At 38.4% G+C, this 17,961-nt stretch overlaps 1 protein-coding gene across 6 annotated transcripts in view; it reads left to right on the plus strand.

Annotated features, from left to right (window-relative positions):
* ntng1a (netrin g1a) overlaps positions 1–17,961 on the plus strand; it is a 343,888-nt gene that overhangs the window by 154,080 nt on the left and 171,847 nt on the right. The window lies entirely within an intron of this gene.

Genomic DNA, 17,961 nt, shown 5'->3' on the forward strand with positions numbered 1-17,961 from the left:
AGGGTTGTTCAATTTTGCTAACAAGAAAATCCCGCTTATTTTCTCTCAAACCCGATTTTTTTTTTTTTTTTTTTTGTATCTGCTTTCTTTCTTGGCAAAATAAAAATAATGACAAATTAAAAATAAGACATTCCGGATACTTTTAAGCGGAAGTTAAGGATTTTTGACATTAGGCTTGATCTTCGACTTAACAGGGGTTTAGTTGGTTGGTGGAGTTGATTTAACAAATTCCGTTTCGTTTGCAAATTATTTGTCAGTTTCAGGGCTCCGGAGTGGCTAAACTAGTGCAAGTCAATGGCACCATTCTTATTTAAAGCAATCATGAAAGAAGAGACTGCTTATACCATTAGAAACAAAATAAAACATGAGAAAAGGTAGTCAGTCAGTCCTTAAACCAAATAATTTGTCAGCAAGTGAAGTCAGTCTGCCAACCAGCTAGTCAGCCAGTCAACCAAGTCAGTCAGGTGAAGCAGGTATGCAGCCAGGCTCAGGGTGATGTGATGTCACATGTCTAACTTGTCTTACTTACATCAATTAATAATTAGTGCAAAGCTGTCACTCAAAAATAACAATATGCAAGGTGGCAATCAACTTGTCTAAACGAACACAAATATGCACCCCAGAGAAGGTAACAAACAGAGTGATCCCTTAGGTTTATGAGCACCTCATCTTTACAAAAGACGTCAGGTCAAACACAATAATGGGCTGATGAATAATGTTCATATAGATTAAATTTTCAAATGTAGGCCCATGCATTTTGCCAAAATATGTTATTGTATTAAAATAGATAACAACATGGCATGCTTTTGTTAATGGAATCTAGTTGCAGCCAGGGTCAGGGTGATGTGCTGTCACATTTCTCTCTTGTCTTACTTACATCAATTAATGATTAGTGCAAAACTGTCACTCAAAAATAACAATATGCAAGGTGGCAATCACCTTGTCTAAACAAACACATATGCACCCCAAACAAACAGTATGATCCCTTAGGTTTATGAGCACCTCATCTTTACAAAAGACGTCAGGGTTTATGATAACCTCATCTTTACAAAAGACGTCAGGCCAAACACAGTAATGGGCTGATGAACAACATGCATATAGATTCAATTTTCAAATGTAGACCTATGCATTTTGCCAAAGTATGTTATCTTATAAAAATAAATAACAACATAGCATACTTTTTGTTACTGGAATTTAGAAGCAGCAATCTTGACAGGAAAACGAGCAGGGACAGACACACACACAGCGAGACAGACAGACACAAAACCAACACACACGCATTCATACTTGTTGTATAGTGGTATATACACTCAGCCAGATATAGCGCTATATTACTGTCTGTCATTGTGTTGTACATGAAACTGTACAGATGAAGTAAATGAGGGTATGTTGAACGTTTCACGGTGCATGTTTTATTTGACAATCCACTGCAGTCCTTCTACATATATAGCAATACTTTAAGTACATTATGAGATAATACCCTTACTCATGTCATTATGCAAGTTGTGTCCAAAGTCAGCTGGGCAAAAGTAGCAGAATCCCCAGTAGCAATGTCTTTTGTTGTTTGATTGAACACGTTTATTTCCAATACTTAATACATAGGTACCAATAATCGGTGACAATAATGAAAAAAAGACAAACAAAATATGAGTATTCGAAAAGAAGTGAGAAGAAATATAAACTTATTTACTCCCACCCCTTGTCCTTAAGTCCTGACATATCAGTTCCATTCCTTACATTTAAATATATACGTTCTTGTTTAACACATATACAATATCACCATATAACCCTGCATATTACAGTGCCTTGCAAAAATATTCGGCCCCCTTGAATCTTGCAACCTTTCGCCACATTTCAGGCTTCAAACATAAAGATATGAAATTTAATTTTTTTGTCAAGAATCAACAACAAGTGGGACACAATCGTGAAGTGGAACAACATTTATTGGATAATTTAAACTTTTTTAACATATAAAAAACTGAAAAGTGGGGCGTGCAATATTATTTGGCCCCTTTACTTTCAGTGCAGCAAACTCACTCCAGAAGTTCAGTGAGGATCTCTGAATGATCCAATGTTGTCCTAAATGACCGATGATGATAAATAGAATCCACCTGTGTGTAATCAAGTCTCCGTATAAATGCACCTGCTCTGTGATAGTCTCAGGGTTCTGTTTAAAGTGCAGAGAGCATTATGAAAACCAAGGAACACACCAGGCAGGTCCGAGATACTGTTGTGGAGAAGTTTAAAGCCGGATTTGGATACAAAAAGATTTCCCAAGCTTTAAACATCTCAAGGAGCACTGTGCAAGCCATCATATTGAAATGGAAGGAGCATCAGACCATAGCAAATCTACCAAGACTTGGCCGTCCTTCCAAACTTTCTTCTCAAACAAGGAGAAAACTGATCAGAGATGCAGCCAAGAGGCCCATGATCACTCTGGATGAACTGCAGAGATCTACAGCTGAGGTGGGAGAGTCTGTCCATAGGACAACAATCAGTCGTACACTGCACAAATCTGGCCTTTATGGAAGAGTGGCAAGAAGAAAGCCATTTCTCCAAGATATCCATAAAAAGTCTAGTTTAAACTTTGCCACAAGCCACCTGGGAGACACACCAAACATGTGGAAGAAGGTGCTCTGGTCAGATGAAACCAAAATAGAACTTTTTGGCCACAATGCAAAACGATATGTTTGGCGTGAAAGCAACACAGCTCATAACCCTGAACACACCATCCCCACTGTCAAACATGGTGGTGGCAGCATCATGGTTTGGGCCTGCTTTTCTTCAGCAGGGACAGGGATGATGGTTAAAATTGACGGGAAGATGGATGCAGCCAAATACAGGAACATTCTGGAAGAAAACCTGTTGGTATCTGCACAAGACTTGAGACTGGGACGGAGATTTATCTTCCAACAGGACAATTATCCAAAACATAAAGCCAAATCTACAGTGGAATGGTTCAAAAATAAACGTATCCAGGTGTTAGAATGGCCAAGTCAAAGTCGAGACCTGAATCCAATCGAGAATCTGTGGAAAGAGCTGAAGACTGCTGTTCACAAACACTCTCCATCCAACCTCACTGAGCTCGAGCTGTTTTGCAAGGAAGAATGGGCAAGAATGTCAGTCTCTCGATGTGCAAAACTGATAGAAACATACCCCAAGCGACTTGCAGCTGTAATTGGAGCAAAAGGTGGCGCTACAAAGTATTAACGCAAGGGGGCCGAATAATATTGCACGCCCCACTTTTCAGTTTTTTATTTGTTAAAAAAGTTTAAATTACCCAATAAATTTTGTTCCACTTCACGATTGTGTCCCACTTGTTGTTGATTCTTGACTAAAAATTAAAATTTTATATCTTATGTTTGAAGCCTGAAATGTGGCGAAAGGTTGCAAGGTTCAAGGGGGCTGAATACTTTTGAAAGGCACTGTACCTATACACAAATGTTGCAAAAGCCCAGTCCATTAATCAGCCTAGAAAACATAAATAAATTAATAAATTACCGCAATGTCCCATATCCCAATAACCACAACGCCCTAGTTGTTATCCATATCTCCTTCATCCTTATATATTTTTTAAAAATCATATCTTTATACAGTTTCTCAAATTGTCCAATATTTATACATTGTTTTAAATCCACACGAAATGTCTTCAGTAGTCTCACTCCACATACTGATATGCAAAAACTTTTCCTTGTCGTCCGAAATCTGGGTTCTTTGAAGTCCCAATATCCCCGCAAATTGTAACTTTTTTTGTAGTTTGTAAACAACTGCTGAATATTCTGAGCTAATAAATTTCTTATAGTTATGAACATTATTTGTGCTGTTTGGTATTGTACGATATCCGAAAGCTTGAGCAGTTTTGACTTATAAAATAGTGTGTTTGTATGATCCTGATAACCAGCTTTGTGTATGATCCGTAATGCCCTTTTCTGCAGTACATTTACTGAATACAGCAAAGTTTTGTAATTATTGCCCCATACTTCGGCACTGTATTGCAAGTAAGGAGAGACTAGTGAACCATATCGAGTGTGGAGTGATTTGGAGTGATTGTGAGTGATTTGTTCTGTTTTTTAAGACGGTGCCGTCTTGTGGGAATAAGAGGAAATGCAGAGGAAACTATTTGAAAATCGTACGTACAAATTTGAACGTTTTTAACATCACTTTAACCAGAAGAGTCAGTTTCGGTCCAAATTTTAGTAATCGAACAGCCTTACTCTGTATAGTCCCTTTAGGTAGTTGAGCATTTGCCAGTGGTAATCACTTTGGTATACCGTATTTTCCGCACTATAAGGGGCACCGCATTATAAGACGCACCTTCAATGAATGGCCCATTTCAAAACTTTTTTCATATATAAGGTGCATTGTCAGCTTTTGAGAAAATGTAAGGCTTTAAGGTGCTCTTTATGGTGTGGGAAATATGGTACTATATTTGACTTCTGACTTTCACTGTGGTCTGTGGGCCACGTAGCATATACTGTATAAAACCAGATTCCATTAAACAATAACTAGAATGGTTAAAAAGTTTCAGCACATATTGAACACAGTTGTTTTACGTGGTGTGAAAAACTTATATGGATGTGTTTTACACTTTGCTCTTTCCAATTTGATAGATATGTGTGTGGTTGCAGCTGTATATGAATCAAAATTCACTCACACTTGTTTGCCTCTTCACACATAAGAGGCTTGCAGGACGATCATGCAGCAGAGCGAAACATCACAACAATCCAAGTGTACGGTTACGGTACTTAGTGTCAGAGTCACTGTAGCAGAATGTGTCCAACAACTTTGACTGTGGCACAGCGTTGCTAAAGATAAATTGGAGAAGATAAGAACAAACGGCAACACATGCACATAGGGCCGCAACTACCGATTATATATATAATTGATTAATCAGAAGATTTATTCAGTTTCATTTCAGTTACCTAACTTGAAGTTGTTTTAGGCGTGTTGTTAGTAATAATGAAGACAAAATAGGTGACTATTTTGTTTAAAAATAATATTTTATTACAGCTTCCTTACTTTACTGTAGTCTACAACTGTATTGTTTGATCGGAAAAGTGAAGAGCAGGACAGCACTGTCGGTCGTTCACAAAACGAGCAGCAAAGGCTAAATGAGAGCAGGAAATACAGTACCTGATAAGACGAGTTGGGAACAACTGGTTATGTTCTCGCGTCAAGTGCGTCCTAATGACAATGGAGCTAGAGAGTGTATGCTGTTGAGAACACCGGTTTATGTTCCTCAATGTAAGCTATTGCTTACCTTAACTTAACCCAGTATAATTATGTAGATTTTTAGCATCCAGAGCTGTCGTGTGCTAACTGTCCTAATTGAATTTGTCATCTGACGGGAACAAATCCTGGAATCGAGTGTAATCCAAAGTCTTGTATATTGTAACGCGTGGAAGGTAGGATACGTGAATAAAAGTACCAAAAGGGGGAGAAGCTTCCATTTATGCACATTTATTCAAAAAAAATTATATCTCCACCTTGACCACTCGTCACTCGGGAGAGCAGCAGTACACACACACACACACACGAGTTCCCAGACGAACTCCAACATAAAAGTAATGTCCATGTCAGAGTCACTGTCGTCACTGTAGTGTGCCATAGTGCTTTAATTATTTGGTATGATTTGGGGAAAACTCCCACGAAGAATAGTCAACAAAAAAAGATAACAAAAGTAATGCAAATCCGCGTTTTTTTCACTCACTTGAAGATCCAGGAATTAGACCAATCCCATGATAACGTTGCAGCCGTGATTAGGCCGTCGAGTCCACAAAATAGACGGAACCGAAAAGCCGCTGTGGGACTGTCGAATCCAGAAAATAAATAAACAGATACGAAACCAATATTGCAGCCGTGGTGGGACCGTCGGATCCAGAAAATAGATGGATCCTGTACTTGACTAAGGATCCAGGAAAAATGTTGGTGCGCCAGTTGTAACGCGTGGTAGGTAGGATACGTGCATACAGGGACCAAACAGGGAAGAAGCTTCAACTTATGCACATTTATTCACAAAAAATAATAATTCCACCTTGACCACTCACATCACTCCTCTTGTTTCAGTTTGACTGGAAATTGCATCCAAAGCAGCACATCGTGGCATTTACTTCGCGAGTTTAGGCAGCAATACGCAATTGTTGTATACGCTACACATTTGGAAAGATCCCCTTTACGTCATTACTGCGATCCCGATAAACATGGCGCCAACTATCGGTCAAAATGTGTTCTAAATATTATAAAATATTGCCATTGATTCAACATTTTATGTGTTTCTAACAATATATTGTAGTACAAGAGAACAATTGTGGTTTATTAGAGCCTACATGTATTTAAGGTAGAGGATCACTTTAAGTACATATAACTTGTTTTTAATTAAGATTCTGAGTATAGAACATGAAAAGAATTTCTCAGTACACAAATCAGACATACTGTTCATTCAAATGAAAAAAAGTGCTGCTGATTGACATTTTTTTCCCCTTGTGGGCAAATCGTTGATATAAATGGTCTCAATGAGTCATTTGTTTTCTTTAAACAAACTAAATAATAAAATCAAATAAGGAGGAGTAGACTGTAATGGTCAGTTTTCTTTATCAAACTGTTGTTCACAAATACAATGTAAATCCAATTTTAAAGCACACTCTCTTGTATGACAGTTTAGTTTGAATGGGAGTTTCTGTTGAAAGGAGACTCTAAGCTGTTTTATGAATTAGTTTATGTGTGTGGTTTCTTTATAAACAGAAATGAGACAACATTAGTATCTAATAAGTCGAGTGCCAATATGCTTCTCCAAACCGCAAAGAAACTGATTAGCCTAATTGCGAACTAGCTTATTGATTATTGATTCAGCTATACAAGTATAACAGCAACCCAACCTGAGTGTAGCAGTGAACTCTCTGTGTCTAGCTCTGATCAGTGGCGCTCATGAGCAGCCACACATTACACACAAACAAGGACCCAAACGGGTCTGCTCATAGCTGTTGACAAAAATCAGTGATCAAATTCGTTGGCAACTAATTTATTAATCAATTTTAATCCATTAGTTGTTACAGCCATACATGCCTCATAAACAGCTTCATCAATCCAACCATTAGGAAGCCAATAAAGTGAACCAAACATTCATTAACTCATTCACTCCCAGCCATTTTCACCCCCTTCGCTTCTGGCCGTTTTACTGGATTTTGACTGATTTTGCGAGGCCCAAAGGAAATTCTGTTCTATTGCAATATAAACATGGAACCCACCAAAAGAAAGATTAGACTCTCTTCTTTCAGGAGAAAAAAAAGTAAGTTCATATCTTTTTCCATTCTTTAGAAATCAGCATTAGAAAATAGCTTAGTCTGAGCAATTTTCCAATTTCTGATAAAAAAACAGAGAAATTGAGCTTTTTGTGAAAGCATAAATTTTAAACATGAATTTGACTTTAACACAGCTATTTTTTTGCTTCAGTTACATCTCAAACATCTGAATGTTTTCCTTTTACAAAATAACATAAACAACAAGACAAATAGAGCTTTTAATAGCAAAGTAACAATTTATTTACACATAACTAACTGAGAGATGACGCTGTTGTGGCCGCGACAGCCGAGTAAATTTCTCCCTCATCGCCTCCTGTCTCTGCCCGGCGAGCAGCACAGACTCGACGGCATCGTCTGCTGCTCTGGTGGTCCCGGTCGATCTGCTCGTTGTCCAGCGCCTGGAATCACGGGCGTCCTCCCGGTTATTCTGCTCGGTCGTCCGCCGCCTGGCATCCTGGACGTCCATTCGGTCATCTTCCGCCGGCGCCCCGGCCGTGCGGCCCGGCCATTCGTTGCCGTTGAATCGGGTTGCGGGTCTTACCAAATGCGCTACTGTCCTCCAGTGGCCAGTTTTATTGCTTTAAAATGGGTTTTTCTGTGTTGTGCTTTGGAGCTAAGTTAAATCAGAACCCAGAGATGGCTCTTGTGAAAAAAAAAACACAAAAGACCTATAAATACGTTTTTGGGACACTGAAAAAATTAAAAATAGAACATATTTATATGTTTTTGGGAGCAAATGAGTTAATTAAGGTGACCATATTTTGATTTCCAAAAAAAGAGGATACTCGGCCCGGCCTGGAGAGTTTTAACACTAGAAAACCCAAGGAGGGATCAGTTGATGAATATACCTTTTGTGCCCAGAGAGGGATCATCTGATCCTAATTTGCACATCTATTGTGGTCGTTGATGGTGGTCGTTTGTTACTCACGCCTACGGACAATTTGGAATGATCAATCAGCCTAGCATGCACGCTTAGGAATGTGGGAGGAAATCGGAGTCTTTTTCTATCTCTACATAGAGAAAGAAAGAAAAAAAAAAAGCAAATGTGTATGTATGTGGGAATGAAGCATTTAGCTACAGTAAATATGCCACAGACCTAATGTGGATGTGTAGCTGAACAGGTTGACTTTCATAGTATATTGAACTATATTTTAGCAATCTTTTTTTTTTTTTTTCATCTTGAATCCATTTCCAGCAGGCTTATAATGTAGACTCTAAGCCTAAACCAATGTAGGATAACAAAGACAAAATAACCGAATTTCAATCTCTGAAAGATTTATTTAGAGCAAAACAAAAAACTGTACAGTGTACTGTATACAATCCTGACACATCACTGGGTAAGGCGTACAGCATGAGCCACAAGTCAATTTCTGACACACGAGACATTTTTTCCCCCCCCATACACTTTTTTATTTGGCAGCGCCTCCTTTTTGCTGGTGGACTGTGTGTCATGGGAACAAATAAATCTTTCAGAAATTAAATTTGGCTTGTTTTGTCATTGTTATCCTATGTTGCTTTACACTAGAACCACCAGGGGTTTTGGTGCTTCCTAAAACTACCAAGGGTGTCCCATTTTGGGACACCCTGGGATCCGCCCCCAAGCCGAGCCCATCTCATTTCTACCCCTCGGCCCACCCCTCGGCCCACCCCTTGGCCCTTCAAATGAAGCAATAAGGGGTAGGGGGTAAGGTGTAGGGCTTGAAACATCACCCTAAGAATTGGGACACCTCTTTACACTCGCGTACGTCATAAGTCCGTTCGAACAGTTGTTACGTAACCAAAAGCGACGATAAAAAGTGCACTAAGTGCACTTGAGCGTTTAGCAAAACTGAAAAACAAAACAAACATTACAAATGAAGAAACACAATGAACAAGCATTACAATAAGTGGTGTCGATTTTTAATTTAGTACACCCCTAAATAGTGCACTTTTTATCGTGATTAATTTTTTTTAACTATCACTTTTCTGACTGAAGAAAACACATTGAGAGTAGATAATACTGGTCATCAGCTGTTAGAGTATTATTTGGATGTATCAAGCTTGTTTCATTGAATTTAAGCAAAGCAAACAAAACAAACACTTGTAACAAACGGAAGGGTCCACAAAACATGCACACAGATGTGGAGCATTAGTTCAGTTTAATTTAGTTTTGTTTCAAATTCAAATATGGTTTCAAATTCAATGTAATATTTACACCATTGTATGAAACCTGAATGATAGTTTGTTTCTGAACCAAGAGTGGTATTTACTAGTCTTGCATATTTTCTTCCCAGCCATTTCATGTGAGGTGCTTTTCTTGTTACCACTGTTGCTTGGTGTGCTTAGTTGTAGTATTTCTAAATATCTATGAATATAAATGTATATCCACAGTAAATTGTTAACTATTCTTTTCAAAAATGTTTTTTTAACATGTAGAGGGTATTCAAACAAATACATCCGAATGAATTAGAATTATTAAAATACTGTTATCAAAATATTCTCAGAAGTTTAGCAGTTAGTGTCAAGTAAGAAATAAGTGTCTGATAGTCAAGCTACTTCAGCTGAAGAGGGGGTTGGGGCGAAACAGGCTCAGTCAGGCTACTTTAGCTGAGGAGGGGGATGGGCGAAACAGGCTCTGTCAGACTACTTTACCTGAGGGGGGTTTAGGCAAAACCTTGCTGAGTGAGGCTGCTTTCTCTTTCGCTACTACTAGTAGTCAGGCTACTTTCAGACACTTATTTCTTACTTGCCTACTGTAGGTTGATAAATTTGTAGGTGGATCTGTCTATGTCTTAGTCAATCCCAAAAAAAGGTTCCTTCAATCAAAGTATATATTTTCAATAGAAAATAAAAGTCACTTGAATGAAAGCAAAATGTTTTTGAATGCAAAAGTTGCCTGAATGATAGCTTGTTTCTGAACCAAGGGTGGTATTTACTAGTTTTGCATATTTTTTTCCAGCCATTTCATGTGAGGTGTTTTTCTTGTTACCACTGTTGCTTGGTGTGCTTAGTTGTAGTATTTCTAAATATCTATGAATATAAATGTATATCCACAGTAAATTGATAACTGATCTTTTCAAAAATGTTTTTTTAACATGTAGAGGGTATTCAAACAAATACATCCGAATGAATTAGAATTATTAAAATACTGTTATCAAAATATTCTCAGAAGTTTAGCAGTTTAGTGTCAAGTAAGAAATAAGTGTCTGACAGTCAGGCTACTTTAGCTGAAGAGGGGGTTGGGGCGAAACAGGCTCAGTCAGGCTACTTTAGCTGAGGAGGGGGATGGGCGAAAACCTTGCTGAGAGAGGCTGCTTTCTCTTTCGCTACTACGACTAGTCAGGCTACTTTCAGACACTTATTTCTTATTTGCCTACTGTAGGTTGATAAATTTGTAGGTAGATTTTTGTATGTCTTAGTCAATCAAAAAAAAAGGTTCCTTCAATCAAAGTATATATTTTCAATAGAAAATAAAAGTCACTTGAATGAAAGCAAACTGTGTTTGAATGCAAAAGTTGCCTGAATGATAGCTTGTTTCTGAACCAAGAGTGGTATTTACTAGTTTGGCATATTTTTTTCCAGCCATTTCATGTGAGATGTTTTTCTTGTTACCACTGTTGCTTGGTGTGCTTAGTTGTAGTATTTCTAAATATCTATGAATATAAATGTATATCCACAGTAAATTGTTAACTATTCTTTTCAAAAATGTTTTTTGAACATGTAGAGGGTATTCAAACAAATACATCCGAATGAATTAGAATTATTAAAATACTGTTATCAAAATATTCTCAGAAAATTAGCAGTTAGTGTCAAGTAAGAAATAAGTGTCTGATAGTCAAGCTACTTCAGCTGAAGAGGGGGTTGGGGCGAAACAGGCTCAGTCAGGCTACTTTACCTGAGGGGGGTTTAGGCAAAACCTTGCTGGGTGAGGCTGCTTTCTCTTTCGCTACTACTATTAGTCAGGCTACTTTCAGACACTTATTTCTTACTTGCCTGCTGTAGGTTGATAAATTTGTAGGTAGATCTGTCTATGTCTTAGTCAATCCCAAAAAAAGGTTCCTTCAATCAAAGTATATATTTTCAATAGAAAATAAAAGTCACTTGAATGAAAGCAAAATGTTTTTGAATGCAAAAGTTGCCTGAATGATAGCTTGTTTCTGAACCAAGAGTGGTATTTACTAGTTTTGCATATTTTTTTCCAGCCATTTCATGTGAGGTGTTTTTCTTGTTACCACCGTTGCTTGGTGTGCTTAGTTGTAGTATTTCTAAATATCTATGAATATAAATGTATATCCACAGTAAATTGATAACTGATCTTTTCAAAAATGTTTTTTTTAACATGTAGAGGGTATTCAAACAAATACATCCGAATGAATTAGAATTATTAAAATACTGTTATCAAAATATTCTCAGAAGTTTAGCAGTTTAGTGTCAAGTAAGAAATAAGTGTCAGACAGTCAGGCTACTTTAGCTGAAGAGGGGGTTGGGGCGAAACAGGCTCAGTCAGGCTACTTTAGCTGAGGAGGGGGATGGGCGAAAACCTTGCTGAGAGAGGCTGCTTTCTCTTTCGCTACTACGACTAGTCAGGCTACTTTCAGACACTTATTTCTTACTTGCCTACTGTAGGTTGATAAATTTGTAGGTAGATTTTTGTATGTCTTAGTCAATCCAAAAAAAAGGTTCCTTCAATCAAAGTATATATTTTCAATAGAAAATAAAAGTCACTTGAATGAAAGCAAACTGTGTTTGAATGCAAAAGTTGCCTGAATGATAGCTTGTTTCTGAACCAAGAGTGGTATTTACTAGTTTTGCATATTTTTTTCCAGCCATTTCATGTGAGGTGTTTTTCTTGTTACCACTGTTGCTTGGTGTGCTTTGTTGTAGTATTTCTGAATATCTATGTACAGGTATATCAATGTATATCCACAGTAAATTGTTAACTGATCTTTTCAAAATTGTTTTTTTTAACATGTAGAGGGTATTCAAACAAATACATCCGAATAAATTAGAAGTATTAAAATACTGTCAAAATATCCTCAGAAGTTTAGCAGTTTATTGTCAAGTAAAAAGTGTCTGAGAGTAGCCTGACGCCCAACCCCCTTCCACAGCTAATGGCTGGTTGCAAGTAAAGAAACAGCAGCCTGACTTGTTCAAACACATTTTGCTTTCATTCAAGTGACTTTTTTTTCTCGATTGAAAATATATATTTTGATTGAAAGAACTTTTTTTGGCTTGACCAAGAAATAAACAAATCTACCTACAAATTTATCAACCTACAGTAGGCAAGTAAGAAATAAGTGTCTGAAAGTAGCCTGACTAGTAGTAGTAGCGAAAGAGAAAGCAGCCTCACTCAGCAAGGACTCGGCAAAAGGATGACCGGAAGTTAAAAAAAAAAAAAAGGACGACACTTTTTATATTGCTATATGTGCTTTGTGACTATCTGTAAGGACCTCTGTGAAGTCCCCCCCCCCCCCCATCAGACGCAAATTTATATAGAAATGATGTCAATCGTTTGTGCTGTAAAAGTTTTGTTTGAGCTGCTTTCGTTGTAAAGATACTTACAATTCTTATATAGGTAAATCTGAGGTCAGCTAGCCCCCCATTTCAATTAACAATTGTGTCAATCGTTTGTGCTGCAATGGTTTTGTAGATCAGTATGATGCTTTTATTCAGATATTAATTTCGAGTGGTTACGTCACTCGTAGCTTTTCCTTAGCTTAGCTCCCGTGGCTAATGCAGCATACCAACTCCCAATAACAGAGGGGTGTCCTAGCTACCTACCTAACAAGCACGATCATAACACAAACAAATTCGGGTCCGTTTCGCAGTAAATTGGGGGGCTTTAGATATTAATTTTGAGTGATGACGTCACTCTAAGCCCCTCATTTACTGCAAAATGGTCCTGAAGTGCTGCCATTGGTATGCTCTATGAGCCACGGGAGCTAAGCTAAGGAAAAGCTACGAGTGACGTCACCACTTAAAATTAATATCTCAATAAAAGCATAATACTGATCTACAAAACCGTTGCAGCACAAACTAGCACAAATGACAGACACAATTCTGAATTGAAATGGGGGGCTAGCTGACCTCAGATTTACCCAAAAAGAATTGTAAATATCTCTAGAACGAAAGCAGCACTAACAAAGCTTTTACAGTACAAACGATTGACATCATTTTAATATAAATATGTCTGATGGGGGGGAGGAGGCCAACTTCACAGAGGTCCGTAGAGATGGTCAGATAGCACATACAGCAATATACAATATGTCGTCCTTTTTTTTTTTATCTTAATTTTTTTGTACTTCCAGGTCATCCTCTTGCCGTCGTGTTGTGGGATTTTGCTGTTCTGTTGCGGGATTTTTGCTGCTGTGTCTTTGCATTTGCCTTCTGAGCCATTCGTGCTGCGAACCATTTGCTGTTGTGTTGTGGCAATTAGGGTTCGTGCTTTTGCCAATTTGCAATCGCGCTTTAGGAACTGGGGATCGTGTTGTGGCGGTTTGCATTCATGCTTTTTTTCTTTTGCAAAGCGTTTGCAATTGGGGTTCATGCTTTTTTTTATTTGCAAAGTGTTGAGACTTTGCATTTCGCCTGACACCTCTCAGCCACCATAATTTCCTGCTCCTGTTCAAATCCACCCCGCCAGTCGACTGTCGTTCGCTCACACTAGCTCGGTCATCAAGATAAGCACATCCCCCGCCCCTTGATGTAGTTAGCACTTTGCATTCAGAAAGCCACATGGCAGAGCTGATCACACTTGGGTTGGGTTGTGAGACCAAAACATTTGAGATTTTTTTGTCGTCACAAATGTATTGATTATTTCATTCATTATAACTTTATACACGTTGCAATGGTCTGTGCGTTTGTTTATTTCATTGCAGTAATTTATACATAAAGTTGCCTGTGTGTGCTATAGGAGAAGAAGAAAAAATGGGCAGAGCAGTGAATGAATAAAATAAAACCATATTCAAAAATAAAACTCTCAAATAATAACTGAAACTATCATGGCAAGAGTCAGTGTAAACTGACCAACCCTTGTGGGTTAGAGTAAGGTTGTTTGCTTGTGTGCTTGAGTGGCCTATTTGAGAGACAATGACACACTCATTTGCACATATACAGATGCTAATTGTGGATACCCAGAATTGTGGGGATCATCTGATCCCCTTCTGGGCTTTCCAGTAGGCTAAAAAAATGTTGGGTTTTCTAGTGTTAATCGAAGTTCAGTCAAAGATGCCTATATCACTTTAATATATTTAAAATGTGCCTCCTCCGTATGGACAGAAAACATCATTTTTATAAAAAAAAAAAAAAAAAATCATGTAGGATAAAATATATACTATATGGCTATTTATTGCCATATAGTATATATTTTATACTATTTGATATTTTTTTACTCAACAGGTTACAGGTTAATCAACAGGAAAATTTTAATTTGAATATTCTTTTTTAAGCGAATACTCGAGTTAATCGATTAAACGTTGCAGCACTACATACAACCCAATATACAACAGAAGACACATGATCGACATTAACAGGGGATAAACTTACAGAAATGTGTATGGAGCACTATGAACACAATACAACAGTATAAACGTCTCTTAGAACTACTCCTTCTCACCCTACAAGTAGAATCCATATTAACGCAGGCAGGTGCTGCCCCCACAGCGGCCAGAGGGATTCTCTTTAAATTTATCCTCTGAAAAATCATGAAAACCGGACATTTTCATGAATCTATCAAACTCAGCCGGACGCCACGGAGAGGACGTGAAAAGTGGACTTGTCCAGGCAAAAGGGGACGTTCGGTCACTCTTTCATAAATCTATTGGCGATTTTTGTTCAAAATGTTGATCTTTGTACGATGTTAGTCATGTTACATTGTGTAGGTGCATTTCAACACTGAACTGAAAAGAAATAATAATCCCTCAGAAATTGCTTGCAAATGCTGAAAAGGTGTTGTTTCTAAGGTTAAAGACTTGCATTGAGAACTCCGATACTGGCTCCTTTGCACGGACACCGCCTCCTCACCACATTTTCAATGAATTGGTTCGCTGATAGCGCGCTATGCATTGCTTGCGTTGGTGTGAAAAGGCCTTTAAGACATTAAAGCTGTGCAGAATTATGAAAAGACATCCCATCACATGGGTGTTAGTGGTTGAAAATTCCTGTTTCCCATTTGGGCAAAAATTACTGAAAAAAAAAATCAGTCAGTTAAATGGTACCTCCTTTTAACCTTTTCGGGTCTAAATGGGGGTATTTTCACCTAAAATTTGACACAACACAAGTGAATTGCAAGTAGAATTGTTGGCGGCCATGCACAAATACAGTGGTATGAAAAAGTGTCTGAACCTTTTGGAATTTCTCACATTTCTGCATAACATCACCAGCAAATTTGATCTGATCTTTGTCAAAATTACACAGATGAAAAAACAGTGTCTGGTTTAACTAAAAAACACCCAAACATTTATAGGTTTTCATATTTTAATAAGGATAGGATGCAAACAATGACAGAAGGGGGAAAAATAAGTAAATGAACCATCACATTTACTATTTTGTGACCCCCCCCCCCCCCCCCCCCCCCTTGGCAGCAATAACTTCAACTAGATGCTTCCTGTAGCTGCAGATCAGTCTGGCACATCGATCAGGACTAATCTTGGCCCATTCTTCTCTACAAAACTGCTGTAGTTCAGTCAGATTCCTGAGATGTCTGGCATCAATCGCTGTCTCTAGGTCATGCCACAGCATCTCAATGGGGTTCAAGTCTGGACTTTGACTTGGCCACTCCAAAACGTGTATTTTGTTCTTTTGAAACCATTGTGAGGTTGATTTACTTCTGTGTTTTGGATCATTGTCTTGTTGCAGCATCCATCCTCTTTTAGCTTCAACTGTCAGACGGCCTCAGGTAGTTGATGTGTGCACATCAACACCGGTGATTTCTGTAAGTCTTTAGCAGACCATCTAGGGTTCTTTTTTTACCTCTCTGAGCATTCTGCGCTGAACTCTTGGTGTCATCTTTGGTCGACGGCCACTCCTTGGGTGCGAAGCAACAGTGGCAAACTCTCTGACTGTCGATTGATGAACATCCAGACTTTTAGGGATGGTTTTGTATCCTTTCAAAGCTTTATACAAATCAACCATCCTTGATCGCCAGTCTTCAGACAGCTCTTTTGACCGAACCATGATACACATCAGGCAATCCTTCTCATCAAGACATTTCTTACCAAGTGTGTGTTTTATAGTGGGCAGGGTAGCTTTAAATCACTCATCAGTGATTGAGCACAAACCTGAATTAAAATGTTTGGTAAAAATTGGTTTTAATTGCTCTTTCAGTCTCCCTAGGAAGAGGGTTCACTTACTTATTTTTTCTTCTTCTGTCATTGTTTGCATGCTATCCTCATTAAATTATGAAAACCTATAAATGTTTGGGTGGTTTTAGTTAAAGCAGACACTGTATTTTCATCTGTGTGATTTTGACAAAGATCAGATCGTTTATGTTTTATGGTGATTTTACACAGAAATGTGAGAAATTCCAAAAGGTTCAGATACTTTTTCATACCAATGTACCTGAAAAGAATGTGCTGGTCGCACACTGCTAATATGATGCGCGCCTCCATGTTGACAAAGTGTGGCGTGTGGATGTCAATTTCCACGTTGGCCAATGTCCTCGCAGGTGATTTGTCGATCAATAAATCCATTGCTGATTGGTTGTAGCAACAGAAATAGAACAAAATTCCTATGTCAACCTAATTTCTAAGTAGTATCCTGGTTGATTTCAAAACTGATAGAGAATAAAATACAGATTCATAAGTTTAAAGTTTTATGCATTTATAATGACATTTATAGGTTAAACAGTGAAAATCAGTGGAATCATGTCGATTTACATTTTGCACACCTAAATCTTCTGCTTGCGCTCTTAAATTTTTTAGATAGGGCCACTGTGCCCTGAGTAAAAAAATAGTCTGGATCCCTGCTTTCATATGTGCAACTTATTTATCTAACTAAACAGACCAGTCCTAGGCAAACCATCCTCAGGCCACAGACACTAGCTCACCGATGTGTGAGTGATGTGTGCCTGTGAAACAAATGCCACTGGTTTGAAAGGTAACACACAGTTCAGCCATAATGAGATGCACTTTATACTGGAAGGCTTCACTCATTCTTTTTTCACCCTACTATGGTAAATCACCGCTCAGCTCTTTTCTCCATGCGTCGTATATGAGACGTAAGCTCCTTAACCCCTTGGAATACAGTTCTGTGAGACTCGGTGGGAGCGATTTTGCTGGGGCAGTGAGGTTGAATCTTGCACATTTGCCATCCGCCTGGATAAGGAAACAGAAGCACCGCGGAGGGAGAAATTCTGTAGGAGAGCTGCCAGATTTTCTGGCCTTGACACAGGAGTGTGAAAAACAAAGACCGGATCCTAAGTTCTTTCCTCAAGTAGGTCAACCTAGAAAAGATAGCGAGTGAAGGAACAAAGTCCAACTTCGCAGAAGCATGCCCCTCCACAGAAAAGTAGAAGTGAAAGGCACTAGTGTCATGCATGATGAGCCATCTAGAGGGGGTGTATTACTGAAATGGACCATACTACTAGCGGCCCTTGGATTGAAAGTAATCAATGCAAAGAATTTCAAATCCAGCCAAGCATGTAATCGTGTCATAGATGTGAACAATGCCAGCCACCCAGGACTTA

The sequence above is a fragment of the Corythoichthys intestinalis genome, chromosome 20 (genome assembly GCF_030265065.1).
Source record: "Corythoichthys intestinalis isolate RoL2023-P3 chromosome 20, ASM3026506v1, whole genome shotgun sequence".
Classification (NCBI taxonomy): Eukaryota; Metazoa; Chordata; class Actinopteri; order Syngnathiformes; family Syngnathidae; genus Corythoichthys; species Corythoichthys intestinalis.